The following is a 15469-nucleotide window of genomic DNA, read 5'->3' as shown; positions in this document are numbered from 1 at the left end:
CACCGTGGCCAACCAGATACCTTCAGGAAGCCCACAAGCAGGAAGGGAAAGCAGTGGCTGCTTGTCGCCCAACAATGGGTATTCAGAGCAATGTTGCCTCTGAACCTGGAGTTCCATATAGCCATTATGACCAGTAGCCAGTCCTAGATGTATCCTCCGTGAATTTGTCTAATCCCCTTAAAAGCCATCTAGGGGCCAAAGTAGACAACACGTTTATTGCATGTAAGTAGTTAAAGTTAAGTAGCACAGTTAAAAAAGAATTACATAGCTGCCCATGGGGGCAGGGGCCAGAAGGACTGGGACCTGCAGGGAAGAGGTCCCCCTTCCCTCCCCCACCATGGCCTGGATGAAAATACATTGTCCCCAACCTGCTATTAGCCCTCAGAGGGAAGATCCCATTAGCACCAGTGGGAGCTTCCTCCTTGGGGGAAGATTTCAGCCTGGGAAGAAAAGGTTAAATCGCTTCCTTGTATGCCATGCTCCCATCCTGCTTGGACCCCCCCACCCCCGGCTATTTACATTTTTTTCACTGTGATTTTATTTGCTTATGTAGAGTTGGTGATATTCTGTAACAGACCTCACTGGCCTCCAGGAAGACAGGAGGCAGCTGCAGGAGGGAGGGGCTGGCTGAGCAAAACAATTAAAAGGAAGGAAACCACGAGGGCAGAGGCAGAACACAAGAGGGAGAAAGGCAGCTCCGTTGGAGAAAAGGAGAGGATGAGAGTGGAGAAAGGAGGGAGACTTCTTTGGCAAGACAAGAACAGGGTCACCCCACTACCCTGTAGATCTCCCACCCAACTGGGTATGGCAGGCAAACCACAATGTCATTCTCACTAAACCTGACCTTAGCTTTTCTATCAGAGGAGCCACCTGAGAGCTTTCAGTTAACAGCTCCAGAAAGCTACCAGCCCGCACCTAGGGCGTCTCTACACCAGCCTAAAATCCTGCATTTAAAACAGGGCTTTCTGCTTCCATTTTAAATGTAGGATCACCACGACTCCCTTTTCACATGCTTCCTTTACCCCCTCCTTCTCCCCATATCTGAGTCTTCCATTATCTTTCATTGATCTCACTCCTCTTCTTGCTGCTTTTACTCTTTTCACGGAGGAAACTGAAGCGGAACACAACGGGGTAATTTGGTAGCTCATTATCTGTGATCTATTTAAAAATGGAACAAAGGGCATTTAGTGCAGGAGACGCCTTGAATGATCATGAAAAGAGCCCACAAACTTCTGTGAAGGAGCAATCGCAGGATAAAAGCTCCGTGTGAAGGAGCCCCTAGACTTGGCTATCAATGAGAGAGGTTAGTAGAAAGGGAATGGTACAACTGGAGCCTTTTATTTATTTAATGATTTACTTGCTTGCTTACTTACAGTACTTTTACCCCCCTCTTCAGCCAAAAAAGGCTCCCTGAGCAGCTTACAAAGATCAATAATGAGACAGTCCCTGCCTTCAGGCTTACAATCTAAAAAAGATGACACAAAAGGAAAGGGGATTGGAAGAGAGGAGGAACAAAAAAGCAAAACTCGCACACCAGTTTTTAGCTGCAACTTTGTTATAGGTGTTATTTCTGGCAGGGAAGGGCAAATCAAGCTCCCTGCAGCTGTTCCTTCTATGGCCAATGTATGGGGCTGATTGGCCTCCCCCTTGTCATGATGTTCTTCCTGGGAGGTAGGGGTTGCAGTCTCCCAGTGGCCTTTGGTTCTCTGGCTGATGGATGAGGCCAGAGTCTGCGGTCCCAAGACATTGTCAGTTGGAGTTGTGTTTCTAGCACATTGTGGCCTTCTGAGTATTTGTTAGATAAGAAAGAAGTAGAGGCTCCAGAAAAACTACAAAGTAGAGCCCAATGGCATAGGAATGGGACTTGTAGGAACGAAGGCAGAGCTCTCTACTATGAGAAGCAAGGTTGCCAACTTACCTGTACCCAGTGAAGTAACTGGAAGGAACCTGTAAATAAAAGCTGTGTCAAGCTTACCTTGGTGTCTGCATCCTCATGGTACTAATGAAGGAAGAAGAGTATAATGTATTCCTCCCAGATTATCTTTCCAGTTGTGACACATGCCTGATTTGGCCATTTGCTGTGAGCCATCACCACATCTTGTGGCAACAAATTCCATACGTTTATATGTTGTGGGAAGAAGTACTTTATTTTGCCAATCATGAATGTATTACCAATACATTTTATTAGGTGACTCTGAGCTAGAGAAAGGGAGCTCAGAGCTATCAATTTTCTATCTATCCACTGTCTCTATCCAATATGCATAATTATATGGACCTCTATCATTTACGTCCCCCTTTAGTTGTCATTTTTTTCTAAAATAATCCCCCCCCCCACACACACACACACTTTTTTCTGCCTTTGCTTGTAGGAAGAAGCTCCAGCTCCCTAATCATTTTAGGGCACAATCCTATGCATGTTTAGACAGAAAAAAAGGCCTACAACTCCCAGCTTGCCCCAGCCGGCATGGCTAGCTGGGGCATGCTGGGAGTTGTAGGCCTTTTTTCTGTCTAAACATGCATAGGATTGTGCCCTTAGATGCCTTTTATACACCTTTACCAGCACAGTGATATCCTTTTTTAGACAGCGTGACAAGAATTGTACACAGAATCTAAATGTGGCTTGTCCATAGATTTATATAAAGGCACTGCAATATTCGATTTTTATTTTCTATCTCTTTCCTAATAATTGCTAGTATGGAATTTGCCTTTTTCTTCTGTCACACACTGGGCCAGTTTGGAAGTAAATGCTAAATCGTGGTTTAGGGTTATGAGTACAAGCTGCAATCAGCCTTGGGCTTGCATGCCCCCCCCCCCCCCCGAGACTGGAAGCATCTGCTTCTGATTTTAAACTATCCAGAGTTCCCTGTTACATCTGAACCTTGAACTCTAGTTACTGAACAAGGCAGGATCATAAATCATGGTTTGATCATGGTTTGAAACAAACTAGAGTTTAAGCTAATCAGAGTTCCCCAAGTTCAAATGGGGAATTCTGGTTAGTTTAAGAAAACAGAAGCTTTTGATTTCCTCTTGCACACACAAAAGAAGAGGAGAGGGGAAGACCCCAGCAGTGTGTATGTGGTTAGGATTTTTTTGCCTCAGTGTGCATCACTTTATATTTACTTACACTGACCTTCATTTGTCATTTTGTTGCCCATTTACCCAGTTTGGAGAGATCCTTGTGGAGCGCCTAAGCACAGTCTGCTTAGGTTTTCAGCTTTCTGAATAATTTGGTATCATCTGTAAAGTTGGCCATTTCACTGCTCACTTGTAATTCCACCTCACTTATACACATTAAATAGCATCAGCCCCAATATTGATCCTCGGGCAACCCCACTTATTACTTTACTTCACTGTGAGAACTGCCTGTTTACTCAATGAGTTACCAAACCATAAAAGGACCTTTCCCCTTATCCCAGGTGTGGGCAATGTTGTGAGACTCTGGTCTCAGTCTTGCCCCTCCAGTGCTGGTTGTAATCCAGTGCTGGTTACACCTCCTCTTCTTCTTTTTTTTATGGAAAGCTGCTTAATCCTGGAACACCTATTCCATTTTACCCAGAAGTAAATCCCATTGAACGCAATGGGACTTGCTTCTGTGTAAACATGCATAGGGTGGGGCTGACAATCTCTAATATGGGTGTCTGTATAAACATACAAGCATGGATGATTCCCCCCCACCTCTAAAAACTCATTTTGAGCATCTCTACACCAGCCTAAAATCCCACATTTAAAACTGGGCTTTCTGCTTCCATTTTAAATGCAGAATCACGATGGATTCCCTTTACACATGCTTCCCCCCGCCCCACTTTCCCCCCTTATCTGAGTCTTTGATATGTTTCATTACATATCAGCCACTAGATGGTGCTGTGGTCTAGCACCTCTTATGGCAGGTTTTCCTCTTTTCATGAGGGAACTCAAGCGCTGTAATTTGATAGCTCATTATCATCAATCTTTTAAAAGGTCATTTAGTGTGAGAGATGCCCTGGAGGTTGATGATGTCATCTAAAGGACCTGCAAACTTCTGTGAGTAACCAATCTCAATAGCAGGATAAAAGCTTGGTGTGGAGAAGCCCTTAGATATTCACAGCCAATCATCAAATCAACAATACTCTTAAATAGTGTGTGTTGCAGTCCTTATCATGTCTGGCTGGCTTTTGCATGAGATCCCTTTGTTAAAGAAGGACTTCAAAGATGATCAGCCTAACACAATTTGGACTACAACTGTATCACAACCAGGAACTAAGTTAATATATATATAAGGCAGATAAGAAGATGAGCCAATCTTCAGACTACAGTTGAGTCACACGGATACTGGATACATTCATGGAATGAAGCATTTAAAAACAGTCTAGAAACATTTAGCCCATTTTACAGATGGGGAACACCAAGACTGAGAGATGATTTGCACAAGGATGTCAGAGCATTCATGCCAGAGAATTATTACACAGAAACCATCCCTGAGCCAGACAGCATATCCACATAAGAGCATTCTTGAACCCATTTACAGCACCACAAGCAGAAAGCAGGAATTAAATATGCTTACTATATTTATACATTATTCAACCAAGCCACAGCCAAGTCACATGACATTTGGTAAGAAATCTGAGAGAAAATATTTATCCATTTTACATATGGGAAACACTGAGGCTGACACTAGTTTGAAGGACAGTCAGGACAATCACCCAGAGTATGAACTGAAGGTAATCATGAAAAGTAGAAGCCTGACAATTACGGATCTGTTCTGCCGCAATTGGGCATTCTTTATGTTATGTTTCAATAAAGATGAAGATTTGAGTTACACAGAAGTAGACTGGATGTGAGTTTAACTCCCTGGATAGACACACAGTCCAATGTGTGTTGAAGCCAGAACAGGATCCTTGTCAGTAGTAATTCAGCAAGTGAGGGGTAAGAGAAGTGTCAGCCCTTTCACTATGCTAGTTCTCAAGTAAACACCAAGTTCCCCCTGGAGCTCATGTACTCCTTGGAGATGCTAGGAATACATGTTCAAGCCTTTGATGGTGAAGTGCTTCTTTTAAACTTTTTTTTTACTCTATGCAGCGATGTAGAAAGCCGCAGAAATCCAATGATCTCATTACACAACCTAGAGGAAATGAAAGCCTGGCTTTGAGACAATTGGGAGTGGTATGTGCATGTTACAAGATCTCCTATAAAACCGCACAGGAGGTGGGGTTTGTGGCTTGGTTAGTTCCAGAGGGCAGACGGCAATGTTTGGATCAAGGAGGGTGTTTGAGATGGGCTGCAGAGAGAGTCCACAGTTGCTGTCTGAGGCTGGCTGTTCAGAAAACAGGAAATCCCAGAATGTACCGATGACCCCATTACAGTGCCAAATGTTTTGGAACAAATTGTCCATTCTGACTCCATTGGTCTGTATCTCTATCCTGGCTCTCTCTCAAGACTACACTTTACAAGCAACAGCAACAGTGACACCTTCTGACTGTGAGAGGTAATTGCACCCAATAACTGACCCATAAACTTTTAACAAAGATAGCTCCATATATTTCACAGATGAAAATAGTGACACTCTTGTGTACTTGTACCACCCCTATTGTATCACAGCAAAGGTCACTGCCTGAGGCCCCTCTGCATTACACATTGCAGAAAGTTCTCACCAGTGTACTCAATTTCTCTGCAGTAGCCTGTCCCAGCATAGTCTTAAATATTTCTCACATGGAAATAATGTAACACCCCACATTGCTAAAAGTCCAATTCCATCTGCTGTATTCTTTTGCTCTTAGCATGTGCAGAGTCAACCCAAATGACTGACTGAAGAGTATAATCTTTACCTTTGGCCTTAGTTCATGCCACCCTCAGAGAAGATAGAGGGTGGGTTTTCCCCCCCAATAATTGATTGACATCTACAGAATCATCTGTAGTTCCTCTAATACCATTGTTATTTTGTAATCAATGCCTGCTGATATCCTACTTTGTTTTTATTTATTATTGTTATATGGCTACTCTTTATCATTGTTTTTATATTGTATTGATTTGTTACTTTGTCACTTTGACTGCCTAGTGCAGAAAGGCAGGGTATAAATCAGATAGATAGATGAGACAGATAGGGTATAGATCAGACAGACAGACAGACAGAGCATCTCTACACCAGCCTAAAATCCCACATTTAAAACAGGCTTTCTGCTTCCGTTTTAAATGTAGGACTATGACAGACTCCCTTTACATGCACCTCCTTCCCCCCCCCCCCCGTCCTTTCCCCAATCATCTGCATCTCCATATGTTTAATTATATAGCTGCTAGATGGCATTCTGGTGTAGCTCCTCTTATTGCGGGTTTTCCTCTTTTTACGAGAGAACTCAAGCGGAACTCAAGTACTGTAATTTGATAGCTCATTAGCTCCCATTTTTTAAAAGCTGGAATAAAGGTCATTTAGTGTGGGAGACACCCTGGTGGTTGACGATGACATCTAAAGGACCCACAAATTTCTGTGAGTAATCAATCTCAATAGCAGGATAAAAGCTCTGTGTGAAGAAGCCCACAGTCTCACACTGCAATCCTATGTATGTTTACTCAGAAGTCTCTTTACGCTCAATGGGACATATTCAAAAATTGCTAAATGCTCTGGACAACACATCAGCCACAGCTAGATCCCATCCTGGTGTGACCTTCAGGGAAATGTCATGTGAGTGCAGGTGGAAAAAAAACAGCATTTGAATCCTTAAGAGTGTGTCAACAAAGCCCCTTTTTGCATTGGCAACCAGAGAGAGGTATGTGATCTGTTTCAGCCACTATTAGACTCCCATTGATAAATGTGCAAATTATTTTGCATCCTATTATTACTGCCAGAGATGCCTTTTTTGTGTGCAGTTGCATTTCGTGATAGCAGGAGCCCTTTGAAGTGTAGGCCACAAGTTCCCACTGATTTTCATATCTCTGCATTAACACTGTCCCTACACCTTCCCTAGAGGCATCAGTCGATACTTCAGCCTGTTTTTTGTTGTCACTATGTAATAGGGGCTCCTTGATCAGTCATTTTAGGTTTGTGAATTCTTAGTCTGTGTTAGTATTCTATGACCGTTATTGTACATGGTTGTGTTAGGTTGGGATCTCAATGAGACTTACCTCTTGAGTAGACATGTTGCACCGTTAAGAGTGCTGTCAAGTTAGTTGTTAGTGTTGCCATATCTCAGCTGATATCTGGGAGATGGAGTATTTCTCCTGGGCTTACCATGACCCAGTGAAAAGAGCAGGAGTGTAAAGGTGGCAGCCAGGAACACCTGGGATTGGGGTGTGTGTGTGTGTTTGAGAAAATAATGAATAATGCCCCTGAGCATATATAAAGTACATTTCCCCCCATCTCTGAATAACTATAGTACACCCAATGTATCTGACAGGAAGAGGCATAGCTTCTGGAGTAAAGAGTGCATGATTTTGGCAAGCGTTAAGACCGTGTGCCTCTCATCTTTGAAGGTAACCACTGATGAACTTCCCCCCAAAAGTTTAACAGCATGGGACTGACATGGAAAAGCGAGCACCTGAGGACTTCTTCCGATCCAAAAACTTTGCAAGCTCTTGGAACAGGAGGGTGGGTGAAAAGAATCAACAATGTTGCCTAGCAAGACAAGTGGAACCTTGTTCCATGTCCTACTTATTATCAGCTATGTTAATTCTCTCATTGGCAACCAGAGTAAGCTGTTCAAGGAGCAGAGTTACCACCTAAATGTGATTCAAGCATTGGCTTCATGGCAGGAAAGCGACACAAGCAAGCAACATCCAGAACCTACAACCATAGAGTTGTACTTTGTAAATCAAAGCAAGGAAAACTATATTGTTGGTCTGTAAATCTCAGGTGTTAGTGCTGCAAATAGATTACATATAGGATTTAGTCATACCTCCCCTTATATTATAGTGGCACTCTAAGCTTAGTGATGAATCTGAATGAAATGCTGTGTCAGAACTCAGTTTAGGAATGTTCTCAAACTACCTTGAAGAGATGCTACTTTTTTTTTTTACTGTTCTTATAAAGATGAGCATTTGGGCCTAAGTGGCCAGGAGGAGGAGTCACTTCACAGCTGTGTTCGATTTGAATTACCTTGATGGATTCATCCCACTTTGACCCTAGCTCACAGGCACATGTAGGTGTGAGATTTAGTTAAACCTCTCAAGATAAATTATTTCAAGCAGGGCACAAGGTAATGTTTGTAGCAATGCAGTTAAGTACCCGTCCCTCTTGGTTTGTCAGGACAATACAGATTAGACAGACGTGACAGGCCTGTCCATGCCATTACAATTAACCTCCATTGCCATCCATTTTTCTGGGTGATGGTAGGAAGAGGGACCCCATCTTATTGCTCCTGCTGACAACGGCTGATTAGCAGTCAGGTGGGTGATGGCATGGCACATTAATGAAATAACTTTTGCCAGCTAAGTGGTGACATTTTGATTTATGGCAGAACTCACTCAGCCTTAAGAGGAAGTAAAGATACACAGGAGAAGAAAGAATTTCAGCTGTAAATGCAAGCATTTCACTAGGGGCTGTTTTGTTTTGTTTTAATTGAAAGGTCTTCCTAGCGAAGATGGGAGCATTTGTACGAAGTGCCTCGCCCAATGACCAAGATATTACGCACAGACATCTGTCAAAAATGCCAACTTATTTTAGCTTAAAGCTCTTCCTGCAACTAACTAAGCTTTCAGACAGGCATTTCAACCTTTTAGAATGGGGGAAAAAACTGCACGAAAGCCAGGAAACCACCGAAGAGTCAGTGGGTGGAGGACAGAGGGTGGCATCAGGGGAAGGGGACGTAGCCATGTGGGGAGCCTCAGAAGGCCAGACTGGGACCCCAGGCTTGGGGTTCTTTACCTCTGGCCTACACTTTCCTTCCTGCAAAATCCCCAAGTCCTTCTTAAATTACTTGGAAGAACATAAGAAGTAACCTCATCTCCGTGCACATGGACACTAAAGCAGCATGCAATGCACAATCTGCCATTTTGCACATCGCAGCTGATAAGGTTAATTTTGAAGGGTTGATCATTACTTATAAAAAGGACAGTAACACTTTTTTTTTTCTTGGATGTCTTTACCCAGAACAAGGACCCTGTTTTCTTCTAAACCAGTGTAGCAGAGGCCGCTGCAGAAGACATGAATACAGCACACAGCGAACAGAGAACAGCTTTCTACAAAGTGCACTGATGGTAAAAGAGTCTGTGATGGGGTGTCAGGCAGTGATCATTACGGCCAAACTGAAGCATGTGTTAAATGTGTGAATGCATTTATGTATTTTTTTCTTTAAAAATAAAAGGGGAGAGCAGATCAGAACATGGCATTTCTGGAGCATATCCTGCTGCCACTGAGGGAAAAAGGATTCTGGAAAGCTATTTGTTACCCGTAGTGATGGCCTGTAGGATATCATCTTGGCTGAGTTAACAGGAAAAATCATCTCCATTTGATTAAGTGGTTGCCAGGCCCCTCTCATCTTGATGGGTCAGAGGGCAACAAAACAGCACAGCAAGGCAACCTACAGAGCATCTTCTCATCTCCTCTTCGTGATAAACAGCTTAATCTCTTTTGAAGGCCCAGTAATCCCTTGCAAAGGTTCCACTGCCAAACCAATGGGATTTTTTTTTGAAGGAGGGAACTAGATACCCCAGCTGCTCAAAATAGGAAGCAGCGGAATAAAAGAAGACAAAACTCCAAGGAACAGCACCAGCTTTAGGTTTGAGAGGGCCTTGGGCAAAGGGCCCTCTGTTAGGCTTCCTCTTCTGTTGGTCGATCATGGTGTTTACCTGACAGCATTGGCACACAGCAGTGCTCTAAATAGCCTCAAGTGTCTGTATGTGCATGTCACCATTTACATTTCCCTCAGAATTGTGGGAAATTAAAATGGCAGCTAGACTCAACTGCCTGGAGTTGCTTGGAGGAAGACTTGGGGACAGGTGTCAAGAAGGGCTTGCCAGTGCTGCAGCACTGTCAGTTGCCAAAAAGAGCCAGCCCTGCCAATGAGAAACTTCATGTAGCCCAGGGGTGCAGAACTTCAGGCCAGATCTAGCCCTCAAAAAGGCAGGGCTGGCGTCAAAGGTAGGCATGGTCGGGCACCTGCCGATGGCCCACACTCCAGTAGGGGCCCCCTGACAAGAGCCCCTTGCTTTGCTCCTCTTTTTCATCATTGCAGCCTGCTTGTTCACCTGCCTCTCGCTCTGGCCCAGACAGTGGTGGTGGTGGTGAGGAGGAGCAGCAGATGCCACGGCCTGCTTGCTCCCTGGCTCTCTGCACCTGTCAAGCAAGCAAGTGGCAGCAGTGATGAGAAAGAGGAGGAGAAGCAAGAGCACCTGGTGACAGTGGCAGGTTTTTCCCCATTCAAAAGGGTTGAAATTTTTCTTCGAAGGCTTGTTTACTGGGCAGCAAGAGTTTTAGGCTAAAATACGCTGGCATTTTGGCCTCACCTATCCTGCCTCTGACCCAGCCCACCACTGGAATGTGGCCCCTGAGAACTGCTCCAAAATGGAGTTTGGCCCTCCGGCTAAAGAAGGTTCAACGTTCCTGATGTGCCCCAGAAAACTCAAGCATTCTAGTAATACTATAGGTTTCACCCAGGGTGGGCGGGCGGAAGGGAACACATATATGGTGATTAGATCAATATATGGACACAAGGATTTCTGCCTCAAGATTAAACAAAAACTATGCTTGTATTCCCCAGTGCTTAGTTATTAAATTACAAGATGAAAGCTAGGATCAGATAGTTTTATAAGATCTTCTCTCACCCCGCACCCCAGCTTGTAATGTTCAATTCTGTAGCTCAGGGCTGGACAACTAGCAGGCTCAAGGACAGACCCGAAGGAAGCCCTACCAAATTGTTATCACAGTATGGCTAAAAAGGTTAGCCACACGTGGAGCTGCTGCTTTCCCTTAGCAGTAGCAGGAGGGAGGGGGGACTCTCAGCTTGAGCTGATAACCAGGTACATTAAGTTAAGAACATAAGAAGAGCCATGCTGGATCAGACCAAAGGTCCATCTAGTCCAGCATTCTGTTCACACAGTGGCCAACCAGCTGTCGACCAGGAGCCCACAAGCAGGGCATGACCGCAACAGCACCCTCCCACCCATGTCCCCCAGCAACTGGTAAACATAGGCTCACTGCCCCTGGTACTGGAGGCAGCACATAGCCATCAAGAATAGTAGCCATCGATAGCCTTTTCCTCCAGGAATTTGTCCAACCCCCTTTTAAAGCCATCCAAATTGGTGGCCATCACTACTTCCTGTGGTAGCGAATTCCATAGTTTAACTATGTGCTGTGTGAAGAGGTCCTTTCTTTTAAATGTCCTGAATCTCCCACCAATCAGCTTCATAGGATGACCCCAGGTTCTAGTATTTTGAGACAGGGAGAAAAATGTCTCCCTATCCACATTCTCCAAGTTGTAAGCTATCACTCATACTTTAACATGGAGGGCGGGGACCTCAGGTTAAGGGACCAAATCTGGCCCTCCGCAGGTGCCAATCTGGTCCTCCAGAACTATCAGGTGGATCCACAGTTGGCTACAGAATCGGACTCAAAGAGTGTTTATCAATGGGATCTTCTCAAACTGGGGAGAAGTAACGAGCAGGGTACCGCAGGGCTCAGTCCTGGGTCCAGTGCTCTTGAACATTTTTATTAATGACTTAGAGTAGGAGGTGCAGGGAACGCTTATCAAATTTGCAGATGACACAAAATTGGGTGGGATAGCCAATACCTTGGAAGACAGAAACAATTCAAAATGATCTTGATAGGTTGGAGCGCTGGGCAGAAAACAACAGAATGACATTAAATAGGGATAAATACCAAGTTCTGCACCTAGGAAGAAGAAACCAAATGCACAGTTACAAGATGAGGCATACTTGGCTCAACAATACTACAAGCGAGAAGGATCTTGGAATTGTTTTCGATCTCAAGCTGAATATGAGCCAATAATGTGATGATTCTAAAAAAAGGCAAATGCTATTTTGGGCCGCATTAAAAAAAGTATAGCTTCCCGATCCTGTGAAGTACTAGATCCCCTCTACTCAGCACTGGTTAGGCCTTACCTGGAGTACTGTGTCCAGTTCTGGGCACCATACTTTAACAAGGATGCAAACAAGCTGGAGAGGGTTCAGAGGACGGCAACGAAGATAATTGGGGGACTGGAAACAAAGCCTTATGAGGAGAGACGGGAAGAACTGAGCATATTTAGCCTTGAGAAGAGAAGACTGAGGGGAGACGTGATAGCTCTCTTCAAGTACCTGAAAGGTTGTCCCAGAGAGGAAGGCCAGGATCTCTTCTCAATCATCCCAGAATGCAGGACACGGAATCATGGGTTCAAGTGACAGGAAGCCAGATTCCGGCTGAACATCAGGAAAAGCTTCCTGACTGTTAGAGCAATACAACAGTGGAACCAATTCCCTAGGGAGGTGGTGGGCTCTCCCACACAAGAGGCATTCAAGACGAGGCTGGACAGCCATCTGTCGGGGATGCTCTGACCTGGATTCCTGCACTGAGCAGGGGGTTGGACTCAATGGCCTTGTAGGCCCCTTCCAACCCTACTATTCTATGACATGAGATATACTGCAGGTGGTGGTGGTGGTGGTGGGAAATGAGGCTGAGAGAGCAGCTTGCTTAAGGCCACTTAGAGAGGTCATGGCAGAGGCGAGATTCAAACCGGTGACTGTCCGATACACAGACCTTTTCTGACGGGCAGCAGCTTTCCAGAGTCACAGGCACTGAGGTCTTTCACTGGCTACTGGGGCTATTCTTTAAAAACTAGACATGCCAGGGATTGACCCTTAACCCATGAAATCCTGGAGGCTCATCCCCTCGCCCCTAAGAAATGTGATCCTGATGGAATTGTATTTGGTTCTGGTTGCCCACCAGTTAATAGCAACAGAGGAAAAGCCATTACAACATACTGCCACTGCGGGGCAGCAGAGAGGGGAAGGACTGGAAAAGGGAAGCAGATTCTAATTATTACTGCCATTTCCATGAATAACCATCAGATTTATACAACACTAGCAGGTAACAAGACAAAACATATTTATGGATGCTTCCCCCCAAATGTAGGTTTTCAAGACCAACACTTGGCAATTATAGGTCAGTCTCCCTCCCCCACTGATGTATTGTCATAATTGCTTCCAACTAGAAATGGCTCTTCTGCTACAAGTTGTAAACCAGAAGCAGTAAGCACCAAAGGAGGTCACTCATTCATCCCAATCCAACAAGTCCTTCTGTATGCAGGTGCTCCACCATGTAATTTAAGGAACTGTCCTGTTGGATCAGACCAAAGGTTCAATTAGTTTAGGGGTGCAGAACCCCTTTCAGCTCTGAAATATATTTTGGAGAAGGTTTCAGGGGTCACATTCCAGTGGTGGGTGTGGCTGAGGCAAAAGGGGGTAGGGTCAAAATTATCAGCATATTTTAGCTTAAAGGTCTTTCTACCGGTAACTGAGCCTTAGGAGAAGCATTTCAGTCTTTAGAATGGGGGTGTGGAACAAAAGCCATGAAACCACCAAATGACCGGTGGCTGTGGGGAAAGAATGTGGGGCCAGGAGTGTGGACATGGCCATCTGGGTAACCTCAGGGGGCTGGAATGGCACCCCAGGAGGAATGGATTTCTGCACCTCTGATCTAGTTCCACATCCTGTTTCTGCAGTGGCCAACCAAATACTCCAAAGAAGTCCACAATGGGGCATGAAGACAATAGGGGCCACGCAACCCTAGTGGGACCGGAGGTCTCCAAGTCTTCTCATCCAAACCCAAGAAGCTCACCTCAGGGCAGAAACAACATCCTCCATGCATGGCTGGCTGTAGAATACCAAGAGGACATGAATCTGGAAGCCATTCAGTACAGCGTTCATGGAGAAGATGCTGTCGATTCACCCCACTGTGCCAAATTGTTGGAAGAGAGGCAGTCTGGAGAGGAAGCAGCAAATCCTATTCTCTTGAGGTGGAACCCTTTTGATGGAATGCCCAATGGAAGGGTTGATCAGACCAGGAAGACCAGGTGTTGGGGCAATTCTGCCTACTGCCAGCCTCCCTTCCAAGGGGCTGAGACCCTTGGTGTGTGGACTCTTCTCCCTTTCCTAATCAATAGAGAGATCTGTTCACAGGTAGCTTACATCAGGTCAGATGATTTGCTCATCTCCCCTTGGGGTCTCCAACATCATGCCCATGGACACCTCTCTTGGTGCTCCTGAAGCTCTCTGTCTCTCCTGAATTTATTTTTTTGTGAAAGCATGGAAGACACCCTCTCAAAATTCCACATGTGCCCACTGATCTGAAAAGGTTGGGGACCCCTGATCTTTACTCTGACTGACAACAGCTCTCCAGCAGTGGTGTTTCCCATCTTCTGCTATCTGATTCTTCTAACTAGAGATGCCTGGGACTCTCTGCATGTGAAGAATGCACTTCACCACTGAGCTATGGTTGATCCTGCTCCCTCTTGATTCTGACCAGGGTTCCATTTATCTTTTACTGCAGTCTTCCCCAACCTGATGTCCTCCCAATGTTCTCGACTTCAACTCCAATTAGCCCCAGCCAGCATAGCCAATGGTCAAGAATTGTAGTCCAAACTATCTGGAAGGTATTAGGTTGGGAAAGGCTGATTCCCAGTATTCCTGATTGGCCATGCTGGCTGAGACTGATGGGAATCGAAGTCCAAACCATTGGGAGAGCACCAGCTCGGGGAAAGGCTGCTTGACTAGGACAGACTAAGAACAAGCCTTCTCCTTCAGAAAGCCCACCTCTGGTGTTTCCCCCACCAGCAACAGGGAAGGGAGAACGGGCTTCCTCACAACGACACTTCCTGACCCGTGACACAGGACAAGAGGTTGAGTTTGTTAAGCGGTGTTCCATGCCGAGCGGTGGAAAAATCAATATTGTTTGATCCTGAAGAGCTTTGTTCTCTGGCTCCTTGAACCAAGTAGGTGCCAACGAGCCTGTTCAGACCAAGCGGATGAGATCACTCCCCATTTAAAATGTTCTTTTTTCAGAATAATTAGGAGCAGGACCGGCCTATTTGTGAGGCAGAGTGAATTCCCCCCCACACCTCAGGCGGTGGAGCAACAAATGGTGTGCCCCTCCCTGCTGCACTCCCGTCCACATACCCTTTGCCGCAGCCACTTCTGGCGCTTCTCCCAGCCACTCTCCAATATTGCCAGCTGTTCTGTGGATCCTCTCAGTGAGGGGTGGGTAGCCAAGCTATCTGAAGAGTCACACCGCTCTTCTGGCTGACATGGTTCTTCAGAGAGCTCGGCTGCCCGCTGCTCGAGATCCACAGAGAGGGTGGTAGCGGTGGCAATGAGGTAGGGTGTGTGGGTGGAGATGGAGACAGATTGGGCATCTCTACACCAGCCTAAAATCCTGCATTTAAAACGGAGCTTTCTGCTTCACAACGACTCCCTTTTTCACATGCTTCCTTTCCCCGCTCCTCCCCATATCTGAGTCTTCCATTCTCTTTCATTGATCTCGCTCCTCTTCTTGCAGCTTTTACTCTTTTCA

The sequence above is a fragment of the Heloderma suspectum genome, chromosome 13, assembly GCF_057233095.1.
Source record: "Heloderma suspectum isolate Gila_16-S chromosome 13, 16-S_ref, whole genome shotgun sequence".
NCBI lineage: Eukaryota > Metazoa > Chordata > Lepidosauria > Squamata > Helodermatidae > Heloderma > Heloderma suspectum.
This window is presented reverse-complemented; position numbering follows the sequence as displayed.